The sequence below is a fragment of the Tamandua tetradactyla genome, chromosome 8 (genome assembly GCF_023851605.1).
Source record: "Tamandua tetradactyla isolate mTamTet1 chromosome 8, mTamTet1.pri, whole genome shotgun sequence".
NCBI lineage: Eukaryota > Metazoa > Chordata > Mammalia > Pilosa > Myrmecophagidae > Tamandua > Tamandua tetradactyla.
Genome location: NC_135334.1, coordinates 20,574,252 through 20,587,867, shown reverse-complemented (window position 1 = coordinate 20,587,867; position 13,616 = coordinate 20,574,252). Strand labels below are relative to the sequence as shown.

Below are 13,616 nucleotides of genomic sequence, written 5' to 3'. Positions count from 1 at the left end.
GAGAACTTCCTCAACTTTATAAAGAGCATCTACAAGACCTACAGCTAACATTATATTTAATCATGAAAGACTGAATGCTCTCCCCTGAAAACTGAGAACTAGGTAAGGATGTCCACTCTTACCACTCTTATTCAACACAGTACTGGAAGTTCTAGCCAATGCAATAAGGCAAGAAAAGCGATTTTTTTAAAAAAAACATAAGATCAGAAAGGAAGAAATAAAACTGTCCCTATTAGTAGGTGATATAATTGTTTATGTAGAGAATTCCAAGAAATCTATAAGAAAATGAACCAGCAAGTGAGTTTAGCAGACAAGATATAAGATAAACATACAAAATATTACATTTCTAAATACTAGCAATGAACATGTGGACACCAAAATTTATAATTACCAAAAAAAAAAAGAAAAGAAAGAAAGAAATATAGACTTAGATGTAAATCTAACAAAACATGTACAGGACTTGTATGCTGACAGTTACACAATGCTGGATGAAAGAAATCAAAGAAGATCTAAATAAATGGAAAGGCATACTATGTTCATAGATTGGAAGACTCAACATAGTAAGGACATCAATTCTCCCCAATTTGATATACAGGGTTAACACAATTCCTATCAAAATCCCAACAAGTTTTTTATAAATACAGACAAGATTATTCTAAAGTGCAAGGAAAGGCAAAGGAAATATAATAGCTAAAATAATTTTGAAAAAGAATAAAGTGAGAGCAATCAGTCTACCCAATTTATTTGATTAAATAACCATAATAATCAAGACTGTGTGGTACTGGCAGAATAGGAATATCAACTAATGGGAAAAAAACAGAGAACCCAGAAGTAGAATCACACAAACATCACCAAATGGTTTTTGACAAAAATGCAAAAAAAAAAGAAAAATTCATTGGAGGATATATAACTTCTCAATAAATGGTGCTGGAGCAACCGGCCATCAATAGAACCTTGATCCAACCTTAATCACTAAAACCTTGATCTAAGTCTCATGTCTTCCACAGAAATCAGCTCAAAATGTATTTGCACATTTTGTGGCTGGAGCTCTCTTTATGCCGAGAAAGATATTACCGAAGCTCCTTTCTGGAATTGTTGACTTGTCGCAAGAAGAAATTCAAGGATGAGACAAATAAGTATAAGCAAGTGAGGAAAGCTTATTGCAGAGAAAGTGAGTACATGCTCAAAGAGTAAGCAAACATGCCCAAGGGAGAGATGTGCAGCATGTTTGCCACACGTTTGGCACATGGGTTTTTCTTAGATCGAACAAAGGGAACCGGTGGGATTTGAGTTATTGGTACATTATTGGTTAGGAAACATTCAAAGTAGGGATTGTAAGTGAATTATTGTGACAGGCCTAATGAACATTCAAATTAAGGCTTGTAAATGAGCTATTGCAATTGGCTATCTAGTCATTCACCTTAAGGCTTGTAAGTCAGCCTTATAGCCTCTGAACTAATTGGGCAACTATTTCCCACCCCCTGCCTGGGGACTTGGAGGCACCTCAAGGTCTGCAAGGTGTTTCCCTACACCCAATCTGCCACAACTTAAATGTAAAATGTAAAAATAGAAAACTTTCAGAAAAAATAATAAGAAAAAAAACAGGACCTAAGGCTAAGCAGTATTTTTAGACTTGACACAAAAACATGATCCATAAAAGAAAAAAAACTGATAACTTGAATGTCATCAAAATTAAAACCTTTTGCTCCATGAAAGATTCTGCTAAGAGGATGATAGGACAAGCTGCAGAGCAAGAGAAAATATTTGCAAACCACACATCTGTCAAAGGACTAATATCTAGAATATATAAAGAATTCTCAAATTCAACTGTAAAAAGCAAACAACTCAATTGAAACATGGGCAAAAGACATGAAGAGACATTTCATCGAAGAAGATACACAGGTGACAAATAAACAGGTGAAAAGATGTTCAACATAATTAGCCATTAGGGAAATGCGCATTAAAACCACAATGAGATATCACTACACACCTACTAGAATGGCTAAAATAAAAAGTAAGAACACCACCAAATTCTGCCCAAGATGCAGAGACACTGGGTCACTCATGCCTTGCTGGTGGGAATGTAAAATGGTGCAGTCATTATGGAGAGCAATTTGGCAGTTTTATTTTTAAAATAAAGTAAAATAAATTTTATGGCCCAGTAATTGCAATCCTAGAAATTTATTTTGGAGAAATGAAGAATAGGCTCACACAAATATCTGTACATGAATGCTATAGCAGCTTTATTTGTAATAGCCCCCTTACTGGAAACAATCCAGAAATCCTTCAACAGGTGATTGGTGAAAAAAAAAAAGTACATCCATGCCATGGAATGCTACTTAGCAATAACAAGGATCAAACCATGAACACCCACAACAACTTAGATGAAACCACAGAGAATTATGCTGGGTTATAGACAGTATGATTCCACTTATATAATATTCTTGAAATGACCAAATGATAGAAATGGAGAACAGATATGTGGTTGCCATGGGTTACGGAAGGGGTAGGGACAGAAGGGAAGTGGGGGTGCCTCTACAAGGGATCCTTGTGATGCTGGTGCTGTATATTGACTGTATCAATACCAAGGTTCCAGTTGAAATAGTGCACTATAGTTTTGCAAGATGTTGTCAATGGAGGAAACTGAGGAAAGGGCACATGGGATCTCATTGTCACCTTACAACTGTGCATGAACCCATAGTTATCTCAGAAAGTTTAATTTTAAAAAAACCCATACAGATTAAAATTTTATAGTCCAACCTTCCAGAATATTAAATTAGTTTTTTGTTTGTTTTTTAATTAAAAAGTATAAATTGTTTATATATATACACACACACATATAAGAGAAAGAAATGCATGTTTGGACAAGACTCTTTGGAAGCCACTAATGCAAGGCATTAATAACGGGGGGGTATATGGGAACTCTGTATTTTCTGCATGCTTTTTCTGTAAAGCTACAGATTCTCTAAAAAAATTTTTTTAACTCTTTGGAAGCTTTAAAGAAGGAAAGTAAAAGACGGTTACGGGAAAAGCTTGTCTGGACTTGGGGGCCAATAAGATCTGATATTCCTGATGTCCCTGCAGCAGGCCTCACACACACTGCCAGTTCCAGACCATACACCACATCTTCTGCTCCCTCCCTCCCCTCTGCTTCACTTCCCGTCAAGGACTCTGTTAGCTAGGAAAATCAATGCTGGCTGCTGTAACAAACCATCTCTGTATCTCAGCGGTTTAACATACTAAAAGTTCATGTCCGCTCACACAAAGACTGGTTTGGGTGTTCCTGATTGGGTAGTGCTCCCAGAGGCTTCCCTTTTAGCTCTGCTGGACACCTCTGCTTGTCACCATATTGTAGCTTCCAAGTCACCCCAGCATTTTCCAGCCAGCAGACAGAGGAAAGAGAGAGTGTAGAAGCAAACTGAATAGGATGCGAGCGGGGTGGGGCCTGGCAGTGGAGCACATCACTTCTGCCCACATTCCTTCGTCCATACTTAGCAATATGTTCTCACCTAGACACGAGGGGGCTGGGAAAGGCCATCTCCCTGTGGTCCTGCAGAGCTTCATTTTTGCTATAAAGACCCCTCCTAGTTGTCCCTGTCAGTGGTGCCCATGGTGAAAACACCAGCACGTTATCTCCTGATGCTCTTCACCTCCCATCCTCTGAAGGCAGGGACAAGCCTCCACTTCTGTCCTGCCCTCTATTTCCCAGGCCCGAGGCAGCTCAGGTTGCCCTGAGTCTCACCACATGCCCAGGGATGTGGCTCCTTCAACATTAAGCCTCCACCCTCTGCCCCCATCAGAGTACCAAGACAACCCTTTCTTTCCATCATCCTAGAAACAAAGAATAAAATAAACTTTACAAATATTTAATATCCATATTGACATGCATATTAATTATGAACAATACACATATATTGGGGCTTAAGTGCTCTAGAATATTTTCCAGATAGGAGTGTGTGGCAGAGATTCCCAGGCATCCTTCCACTCGTGTCCTTGTTGGCCTCCCTTGGTGACTCACACACAAAAAAAGAACTTCTTTCCTCTTCTATTAGCTTAACAAAAAAGGATATCACTTCTAGAAGATTAACGCCTGAAGAGTCCCAGTCTCCAAGCCCTCAAGCAGCTGGGTTCTCCAGCTCAGCCAGGAGACATTGGGGTGCCCTGCTACAGGTGAGCGTGATGCGGTGATGCCAAACAGGGGTAAGGGAGAGGCTGACTGCAGTAGGAAGGAGGGCACAATGGGCTCTGGCTCCAGCATCCTGTGCTGATGGTTCCGTGTTGGAGATTTCTAGGGGCCAGGTGCATACACAGGTTTGGAGCTCCGAAGAGAAATCTATAACAGGGTTCTCTGCGTGACTTACATTGGAGAGGATACAGATTTGGCTGCTGTCACAAAAACCCAAAATAACAATGGCTTTGATGAAATAAAATTTCCTTCTCCCTTATAAGTGTGAACAATCTGGGCTGATGTGGCCACTCTAAGGAGCCAGGACCCAGTCCTTACCTGACCTGGTGTACGTGCATGTCCAAGATGGCCTGCTGCCTACTGCTTTGTGGCCAGTAGATAGAGTGCAGTGGGCAACAGGGGGGCAAGCCCCTTTCAAGGGTATAACCCCAAGAAATGCACCCATCGCATACACTCATAGACATGGATCACAAGGGTGCAGTTAGCTGAAAGGGAGATGGGAGAATGTATTCAGTAGCCCAGCAGGCTGTGCACGATTTATTTCTACTACTTACCATGGAAGAAGAGGAAAATGGATATTATAGGATAGCTAGGAATCCTTGCCACATACCCCTTTCAAGAAAATATTTTTAAGCATTTTCTCTCCAATATATATGCATTTGTTCGTAATGAATATGTGTGTCAACAGTATTTAAGTATTTATAAAGCTCACTTTATTTCTTACTTTTTATGTAAAATCATCTAATATTTTCTTCTTAGACCTCAAGAAATCATCTAGCACATAGCCCCTTGGAGACCACTAGTCTAGACAGAAACAGAGATTTAGAACTCTTCAGCAAATAGGTCAGAAGTTCTGGAGTTGGATAAGGTCACCCAAGGAGAGCTTAAAAGAGTGGAAAGAAAGTGCCAAAGATAGAAAATGGAGATATTAGCATTTAAAAGTTGGGTAGAAGAGAAGAAGCAGGGGAAATCTGAAAGCTAGGAAGGGAGATGGGAGAGAGGGTCCCAAGGAAATGTCGGGAGAAGAGAGTTTCAGGAAATCATTTATGGTGAGAACTAAAAAAGGGCCATGAGATTTGCCAGCATGAAGGTCTCTGGTAACCAAAGGAAAGAGATGAAAATTTGGGTAATAGGTAAGGAAGGATTAGATGGTGGAGGATCTTGGAAACCGTAAAGAGTAATGCAGATTCTAGGTAGTAAGTAAGGAAGAGGGGGTGCCACCGAAGGTTTTGAGTGGTGGGGTCATATGATGGTAGTAAGTAAGGAAGAGGGGGTACCACCGAAGGTTTTGAGTGGTGGGGTCATATGATGGTAGTAAGTAAGGAAGAGGGGGTGCCACCGAAGGTTTTGAGTGGTGGGGTCATATGATGATAGTGGAATTTAAGGAAGCTTTGCTTGGGCGTTCATACAAAAAGTTGATAGGAGAAGCCAGAGCCTGAAGTCTGGAGGCCAGAGTGGGGTGGCCTCAAACAGAAGACATAGCTGAAGAGAAATGGAATTGACCCAGCTGCCAACCCCATTTGGACTTGGTGGAGAAGGTTTTGAGCCCTAGAAGTGGAAAGAATGGAAATGCCATAGAGACCATCATGTTGAGGTTCTTATGGGTAATATCTGTTGGGTGGGGTATCCAGGAATGCTTCCTGGAGAAGGTGCTGTGAGAATGTCCATCCCAAAGATCCTGGTCTTCTGTCCTGGGGTGTCCCACACACCTCAGTTATTGCCCCTTCCCACAGTGCCAAGGATGTATTCCTCACCGGGCTGTGTCTGAAAGACCCTCTGACCTGCCCAGCCAATTGGGGAAAACAGGGCTGTCATGGAGGGTGTGGGAGCTACTTCTTGTGCAGGGCAGGCTCCCTGGTGGGCTCCGCATGGCTGGCCCTGCCCACTGGCCTTGCAGAGGACGTGTCAGGGCCATTGTGCAACTCATCTCCATGGAAACCCCTGGCTCAGCTCTAGGAGGTGGAACAGAGGGTGGCCACGTGTCAGAATCATTTACAGCCATGGACGTGGCCTTCCTCTCTTGCTTTCCTCTGGTTTTTTAGGATGATCGAGAAGAGGGTGAAACGGAAGAGAAGGGATTATGAAAACCTTATGTCTGATGTTCCTCTTATCCAGGATGGGTTAAAAAAAAAAATAAGGGTAAAAATAAATAAATAATAGCAGTGATAAAGGGTAAGAAACTGGGTAGATTGAAATACCAGTTGTCAATGAGAAGTTGGTGTAAGGTGTATGGTATGTATGAATCTTTTTCTCTTTTTATTTCTGTTTCTGGAATGATGCGAATGTTCTAAAAATGATCATGGTGATGAATACACAACTATGTGATGATATTGTGAGCTGTTGATTGTACACCATGTACGGACTGTATGGTTGTGAAGATTTATCAATCAAAATATTTTTTAAAAAAAAGAAGAAGAAAAAGAAGCAGCAGAAGAAAAGGCCTTGGACTTAGACAGTGGTTCTCAGTGGGGACACTAACAGGGAAGGTCTCCTACCTCCTCAAAAGCAACTAGGCCCAATGCCTCTGAAGCGGCATTGTGCTTTATAAAGTGATTCCATAGATAAAAAGGAAACTATAAACCTCATAAAACGGGCTGAGCAAGTCCTAATCTTTATGCTAAATAATACTAAGACTTCAAGGATAAAGCAGCTATGTGGTGCTCTAGATAAAGTTGCAAGGCTGATTCTGGATTTCTTGGGCAACTCAGAGGCTGGAATTCACCTAACCTCATGGAGCATTCCCAAGGCACCAGGCCTGCCCGGTGCTCAGGGCTGAGGCTACAGACAGGAGCAGACCTGGCCCCAGCCTCAGGGAGGAAACAAGAAAATAGGCAATTACCATACAGAGCGACGAGTGTCCAGGTGCCAAAGGAAGGGGAGCCTCCTCGAGGAGATGGCGACTGCTCAGAGTTTTGAAGGATGAAAGAAGGTAAAGGAAAGGCTGTATGCATTCCAGACTGAGGGTCTACAAAACCAAGCAAGAGAGAGCATTATATGTTAGCAAGTTAAGCATGTTGATAAAGTCTAGGTCAGTTTGGCCACAGCAGAGAGGAGAGGGCAATTCCAAGGCTGGAGAAGTAATTTTTAACCAGATCATGATGCATCTTTTATGCAGTAGGGAACTTGGGTTTTATCCAGAGAGCAATGGGGAGCCATTGAAAGATTTTAAGCTGAGGTGAGACATGATGAGATTTGTTTTAGAACTTTGTGGGGTGTTTTATTAAGAATGTAATGTGGCAGAATAACCTTTTGAGAAACTAGCTGTGTCTTGCTTTCCCCATTGTAGACTCCTCAGTAAAAAATGAAAGGTATTTCCACTTCTCCCCCTGCCCCCTCCACTCCCTCCTTAAGAAGTGGGCCGAGATTTTATATCTTTGAGGTCTGGGCTTTCCTTACCCACAGGGAAGAACTGACGATGTTTTTGTGTGTTTTAAGACAAAAAAGAAAGAAGTTGCCAGGCCGGTCTGCCTCTCTGTTTTAAAAGGCCTGGGTCCAGCAGGGAGGGTTGAGGAGGGAAATGCAAGGGTTGAGGAAGTTATGTGTGGGCTTCAAGGGATACTGAGGTCACCAGAAGTTGGGGACCAGGTAAGAAGAGAAAGGAGCAGAGAATTTCCATCAGATTTCCGGCTGGGTTGATGGCAAGATGGATGATGAGGCTACTCAGTGAATAGAGGAGAGGATGCATTTAGCTAGGAACAGCCAGTTCCCACAGGTCTGTGAGCAGAGGGCACTTATATGTCCACCCCAACTGGAATTGACATCTCCATAACCCATGGTAATAGATCCGAGGGAGGGAGGAAGCCTGATGGCATCCCTGCCGCCCAGCACCCCTGCTGGTCTCTCCTGCTTGGGCTTTGCCCGGACTGCCCACTCTTGGCGCTGAAGGAAATGCACAGCCGAGCTCCAACGAGAGTCAGACTGGGCCAACTCACACAATGCGGTGTGAGATCCAGGCCATCACGTGGCTCCCAGGCCTCGTTTACCTCGTTGTTAAAGCGAGCCCCGCAGACCTCATGCTTGGCAGGGCTCCTTCCAGCCTGTGTGTCCCGTGAGCCTGTGCGGACGAGCTCGAGTGCCAGGCAGGGCAGAATGCATTGTCTCGGCACAGACCACAGGTGCATGGGGCAGCGTGCGGAAGCGGCCAGACCCCAACGGGGGAGGGGAGTGGATGAGAGGGAGGCTCCCAGAGAGGCCGACAGTGGGCCCCTCTGTAATAAGTTGAGAGCAGCAGCAGTCATCTCTGCGTGGTCTCACCCACATTTGCTCTGCCGGGTTGAGGATGATTGCCTGCCTGGTGCAGGGAGTCAGCTGGCACCTGGTACCTCCTTGCTGTCTGGCAAGAGAAGTCAGACCCTCAGTACGGCCCCAACAATGAGCTCATAGCTCTCTCTCTGTGGCTACACAATGCTGCCTCCTGTGTGCTACCTCTCGGGACTCCTCTAATGATAAAAAAGAAGCTTTCAGAGGCGGCGGCTCTTTCTCCCTTCCTTCTCTGCAGCCACAGCTCTCTTCCTGCCTCTTCTCTATCAGGCTGAAGTCTCTGCTTTCCTGATGGCTGAATGCATCTTTCCTGATTACCTCCCCCAGGGATGGCTTCCCTTGAGAGTCCAGAGACTATCTGGCCAGTGGCCTGATGCCCTGGAGGGTTGGGAAGGGAAACCATTAATGGGAAGAAGAAATGTAGCCAACTTTATTGCAAAAGCGATTTGCAACTCCATACACGGGATAAAGTGTTATCCTCATTTTACAAATGAGGAAACTGAGTCTCAAAGAGTGAATCAACAGGCCTAAGATCACAAAAGCAGTGTGAGTAATTAAGCCTAACTATCCTTGGCTTTCTTTGTAAAAGTTTGTAAATTTTGTAAATTTTGTAAAATTTATTTGTAAAATTCATCAAAAAACCATTTTGATGAATACTTATTGACCATCTACTCTGTACCAAAGGCTTGAACAGACACTGGAGATTCAGAGACAAAGGAAATGGTGTCATGGTCTTCCAGCCATTGCAGTTGTGACATGAGACAGACACAGGAACAAATAGTGTGACAAGTGGCACGCTGGAGGTGAGGACAAAGCCCCACGGGACCCCAGAGCAGGGACAGACTAAACAAGGCTTTCCCAGGCAAGGAGGTGACATCTAGGCAGAGAAGGGGATGGAAGGAAGTGCTGGCCCTGGGGTCGGCATATGTGCAGGCACCTGGCCGTGAGCATAAGCAGCACCAGTGCCTCCATGGGGGGGATCCTCTGCCCCTCCTGTGCAGGGATGCTTCCTGCCAGTGTCTACCGATGCCGGAGTCGGTGGGAGGTCAGCACCCTCCTTCCCAAGGCTCCTATCAGAGCCAAAGCCACCCACCCTGCCCTGAAGCTGGGCTTCCTGGGGGTGGGCTGTAGCCCTGCCAGAGGCCTCCCTGACATCACAACTCCCCTCCCTCAGCCTGATCTTCAGTTCAGCTAAGCTGCTGGATCCCTTTGGGTTTGATACCATCTAATTGGTTGTGGCTAATCCCATATTAACTCTCCCTGCGGAAGCTAGAGGGCCTCTCCCCACCCTCCATCACATCCCAGCCCCTACAGAAGCTTCTGTTATCATGTTTACGAGCCTCCACAACCACAGACAGCCACATTTGCATATAAATAACCTGCCAGCACGGGAAGCTGCAAGAGGCACCTGGTAACGACTCTGTTTATTGCTCTGGAGAGAGAAGGGGAGCGAGAAGTCCTCCTGCACTGGGTGGCCCAGTCGGGACGACTACATTTCCATCCGCTGATTAGCTAAGAAAGAGTCCAGTGACCCTCCAACTGCACAGGAGGAAGAAATGGAGAATCTCTCAGCCCTTCCCTCTTGGGAACCCCTGGACCACCTAGCCCAGGACCTGAGATGGTGGGACCCCACCATGGTCCCCAAGGCTGGTCCCATCTGAAAATTAATTCAAATAGCCAAGTGGAGATCTGTGCTTGGGGCAGTGGGGGGATGTGAAAGTAGAGGAGATACATCAAGTTCTGTCCTCACAGAACCAAACATTGCATCACAGATGGGGGTGGGGGTGGGACACTGACCAGGCAGAACAGCCAGCTGTGCACAGCATAATGTGGACCAGAGGTGCTAGGTGCTAGGTGAGGCCTATCCGAGAAGACTTCCAGGAGGAGGCGGCATTTGGATTAGGACTTGACGAAGAGCTAGACTTTGCCTAGTGAAGAGTAGAAGAGGAAGCAGAATGGGCTGGAGGTAATGAGGTGCACAGAGACTGGGTAAATGAATACATCACTGAGTGGACAGTATGAGGAACAGGGACGTAGGGAGATAGGTTGGAAGAGCTGGAAGCATAGGCACGAGTCAGCCTGTAGGGTCCCCACATGACTAAATTGTGATTTTATCTCCCAGACCTTGAAGGTTTTCAAACACAGGTGTGAAATCAGGGTGACCCAAGATGCATCTCCATGAACTTCCTCTGCTGGCCTCTCAAGATTATTGGGAGTGGGGGCAATTCTGTGGGCTAAAGCTATAGCTGCTGGAACTTCCTAGAAGAGGTAGGGCTGCTAAATGATTATCAAAGAAGGCGGGAAGAGGTCACCCTTCGCAGTGGTCTGATATCTAGGAACCCCGCGGTGAAGCTTAACAGGAAACCCAGAGATACAAGTGAATGTGGAGTCTTAGAGGAGTTAGAAGCAAGAAGGACAGCTTCAAAAGACTGAGAACCTTTGGTTAGAAAGCCAAGCAAGGGGACCAGTAGGCTCAGAAGTAGCTGGTTGTCGTAGAGAAAACACTGCCCTCCTCTTCAGTCCTGGGTTCAAATCCCTGCCCTGCACTGCACTGGCTGCATGGATGAGTCAGCAACTATCTCTGGGTTCGTTTCCTCATCTTTGAAATAAGGATTATAATTGCCACCTCCCAGAGTTATACAGAATAAATGAGTTAATGCTAAAAAGTCATCTGGCACACAGTAAGCATTCCAAAATATTCATCTTTTAAATTAAATTGTGCAATATCGTAAAGGTTGGAAATGTAGGGTGAAGAGAGTTTAGCTCACCAAATCTTAAAATACTGACGCTGGGGGATTCCTTTAGAGCCTACGTGAGATGGTTTCCTCGGGACAAATCAGAGGGAAACACTCCTCTCTGTAGCTGGTAATAAATTCAGGGAGCTCATTTCCCTAAGAGGTGTCACAGCCTGAAAATATAAATAGGTTACAAAAGGGTTTAGGACGCTCATGAATGATAGCTCTAAACAGGCTGTTAAGGAAGTGGCAGATGTTGGGGCACGAGCCTAACTCTAAGGTTGACAGCTTCCAGGGAAAAGCCTTTCCTGTAACATGGTCTCGGTAACACTGTCACAGCCAGGCTCTGCCCAGAGAGATAGATCATGGCTTTGGGCTTAGGGGATAATTCTTAGATTTCTGGATTCCATGTCTCGTGGTGCCCCTAAGACCCCAGGGTGATAGGCTGAATTTGCAATGTTGTGGTCTCTACTGATCCCTTACCATTTCTGCTAGAAAGAAGCCTTGTGTGGCCTCCTTCCTTGCCACAGGACACCTGCTCACCCACCTATCACCTAGAAGAGCCACCTCCCTTGAGATGAGGAAGGAGGGCACAAGGCACCCGGACAGACACACCACACAGAGAGCCACAATGACCAAATGCCGTGTCCCTCTGCACTCTCCAGCTTCCACCCCCTGCATCTATGGATGATGCCTACCCGTTGCCATGACAACAGGAATCCCCATGAGGCTGGGCCTGTGGGCCCCCGCTGGCATCTTAGGGTGCTGCTGGTGACCCGTATTTTTAAGATTGCTCCATTTCTTCCGAGGTCTCATGGCTCAGTCCCAAGTTAGGACAAGTGAAGTTATAGGGAGAGGGTGTCCTGCGGTGATGCTGCACTTTTTTGGTGTGTGACTTTGGGGTTAGGGAGAGATTGAGAAGAGACCTAGGACATGGTACCTGAGGTCTCTGGGATTTCCTCAGCTTGCTTTGGAGAGGGCATCCATCCTACCGTGACCAGAGCCTGAGCAAAGTCAAAGCTGGAAAGAGGAGGGCACCCCTCCCCGTCCTTTCCACCTCCCCATGACCCTTACCTCCTAAGCTTTCCCAGAGTCAGAAAGCGTCTGGTGTAGGGGCAGTGAAGCACACTGGGTGGTAAACGCCAACGTGGAGAAGGAGCTAAGCCAAGGTGACAAAAGGAGGGAGGTTTTCATCTAGGGTGGCCGTGGGAGAAGTGGGGGCTTGATGGCGTGGATGAGAGGATCAGGGCAGGACGAATGGCAGGGTGAGTGGGATGACAGAGCCAAGAAGGAGGGCTTGAGCAGCGCTAAGCTGGGTGCTGGGAATGATTGAAAGGTGGCTCCGGAGGGATTGGGATGGGAGACAAAGGATTTGCTGCAGAGCCGCAAGCCCTGACGGAGCCCAGGGGATGCTTTGCTGCAGGAGATAGCTGCTGAGGTGGCCCGGGGCGGGAGGGGGGACAGGGGGGTGGGGAGTAATTTAGGACCTTGAAAGACAGGATGGGCAAAACCTGTGCTTCAGGGACAAAACCATGGACTGTGCCCATCCATCCCCCACTGAAGGCAGCAACGAAGGAAAAGCCCTGGGAGGGAGAGGGCCAGCAGAGGGGAGAGGCACCTCCCTGGCTCTGGAATGCAACCCTCCAGCACATTTCGCCCGCAACATTCAAATTTCAGGGCAACTTTTCTCTGGAAAAGGGAAGCGTGGTTCAAAGAGAACATAATGAATTGGCTGAAATAAATAGCTAATTAGTTCCAGATAGCGTCAGAAGCTCGCTGGAGAGCCCGCTGAGCAGTGCAATAGGCCAGCAGCCATGACCCGCCTGCTGGACACAGCCACTTTCCCCACATGGGGCTCGACTGACCGCCCTGCTAAGGTCAACAGTGCCACAGGGCTCAGCCCAAGGGTTCTTGGAAAACCAGGGGCCATAGACAGCCGTCCAGATGCTTCTCCTTAGCAGGCTGCAAAGCCTTCATCGACCATCAGCGGAGAGACCTTGGGGTATTAGGGAAAGAAGGACGCCTTTGGCACAGGGCTCAGGGGTGTGAGTAGTGGTGGCCTTGAGTGGCTTCCTCTGAGCCCCAGAAGAGGATCAACCAAACAAAAGCCTGTCCCCTCCTAGGGGGGTTGTGAGACTCTGATTATGGTCTAAGAAAAGCTTATAGGCGATTGTTATCTATTAGACAGTAACCTCCTTGAAGGAGGGGGCCCAGAATAAATATTTGTTGAACGTTGTTTAATTGATGTGGATTATTCGTTGCCCCAGTGGAGACAAGCTGAGCCCAGTGATGTCTGGGTTGGCCACCACTTTAAATTAGCCATGGCTCTGTCATCCTGGAAGACAGAGAAGGGAGAGCTGCTTCAAGTTTGATGGAGAGAGGTGAACCATGGTTCAGACTTTTCCTCTTTAGTCCAAAACACAGAAGCAGAGCTG

General features: G+C 46.2%; 1 long non-coding RNA gene across 3 annotated transcripts in view; it reads right to left on the bottom strand.

The window, feature by feature from the left end:
* Positions 1-6,186, bottom strand: part of LOC143644111 (uncharacterized) — a 44,975-nt gene extending 38,789 nt beyond the window's left edge. For all 3 annotated transcript variants that reach the window (XR_013156517.1, XR_013156518.1, XR_013156519.1), the window contains exon 1: positions 5,941-6,186. This is a non-coding gene — a long non-coding RNA (uncharacterized LOC143644111). The remainder of the gene's footprint in view (positions 1-5,940) is intronic.
* Positions 6,187-13,616: the final 7,430 nt, after the last annotated feature.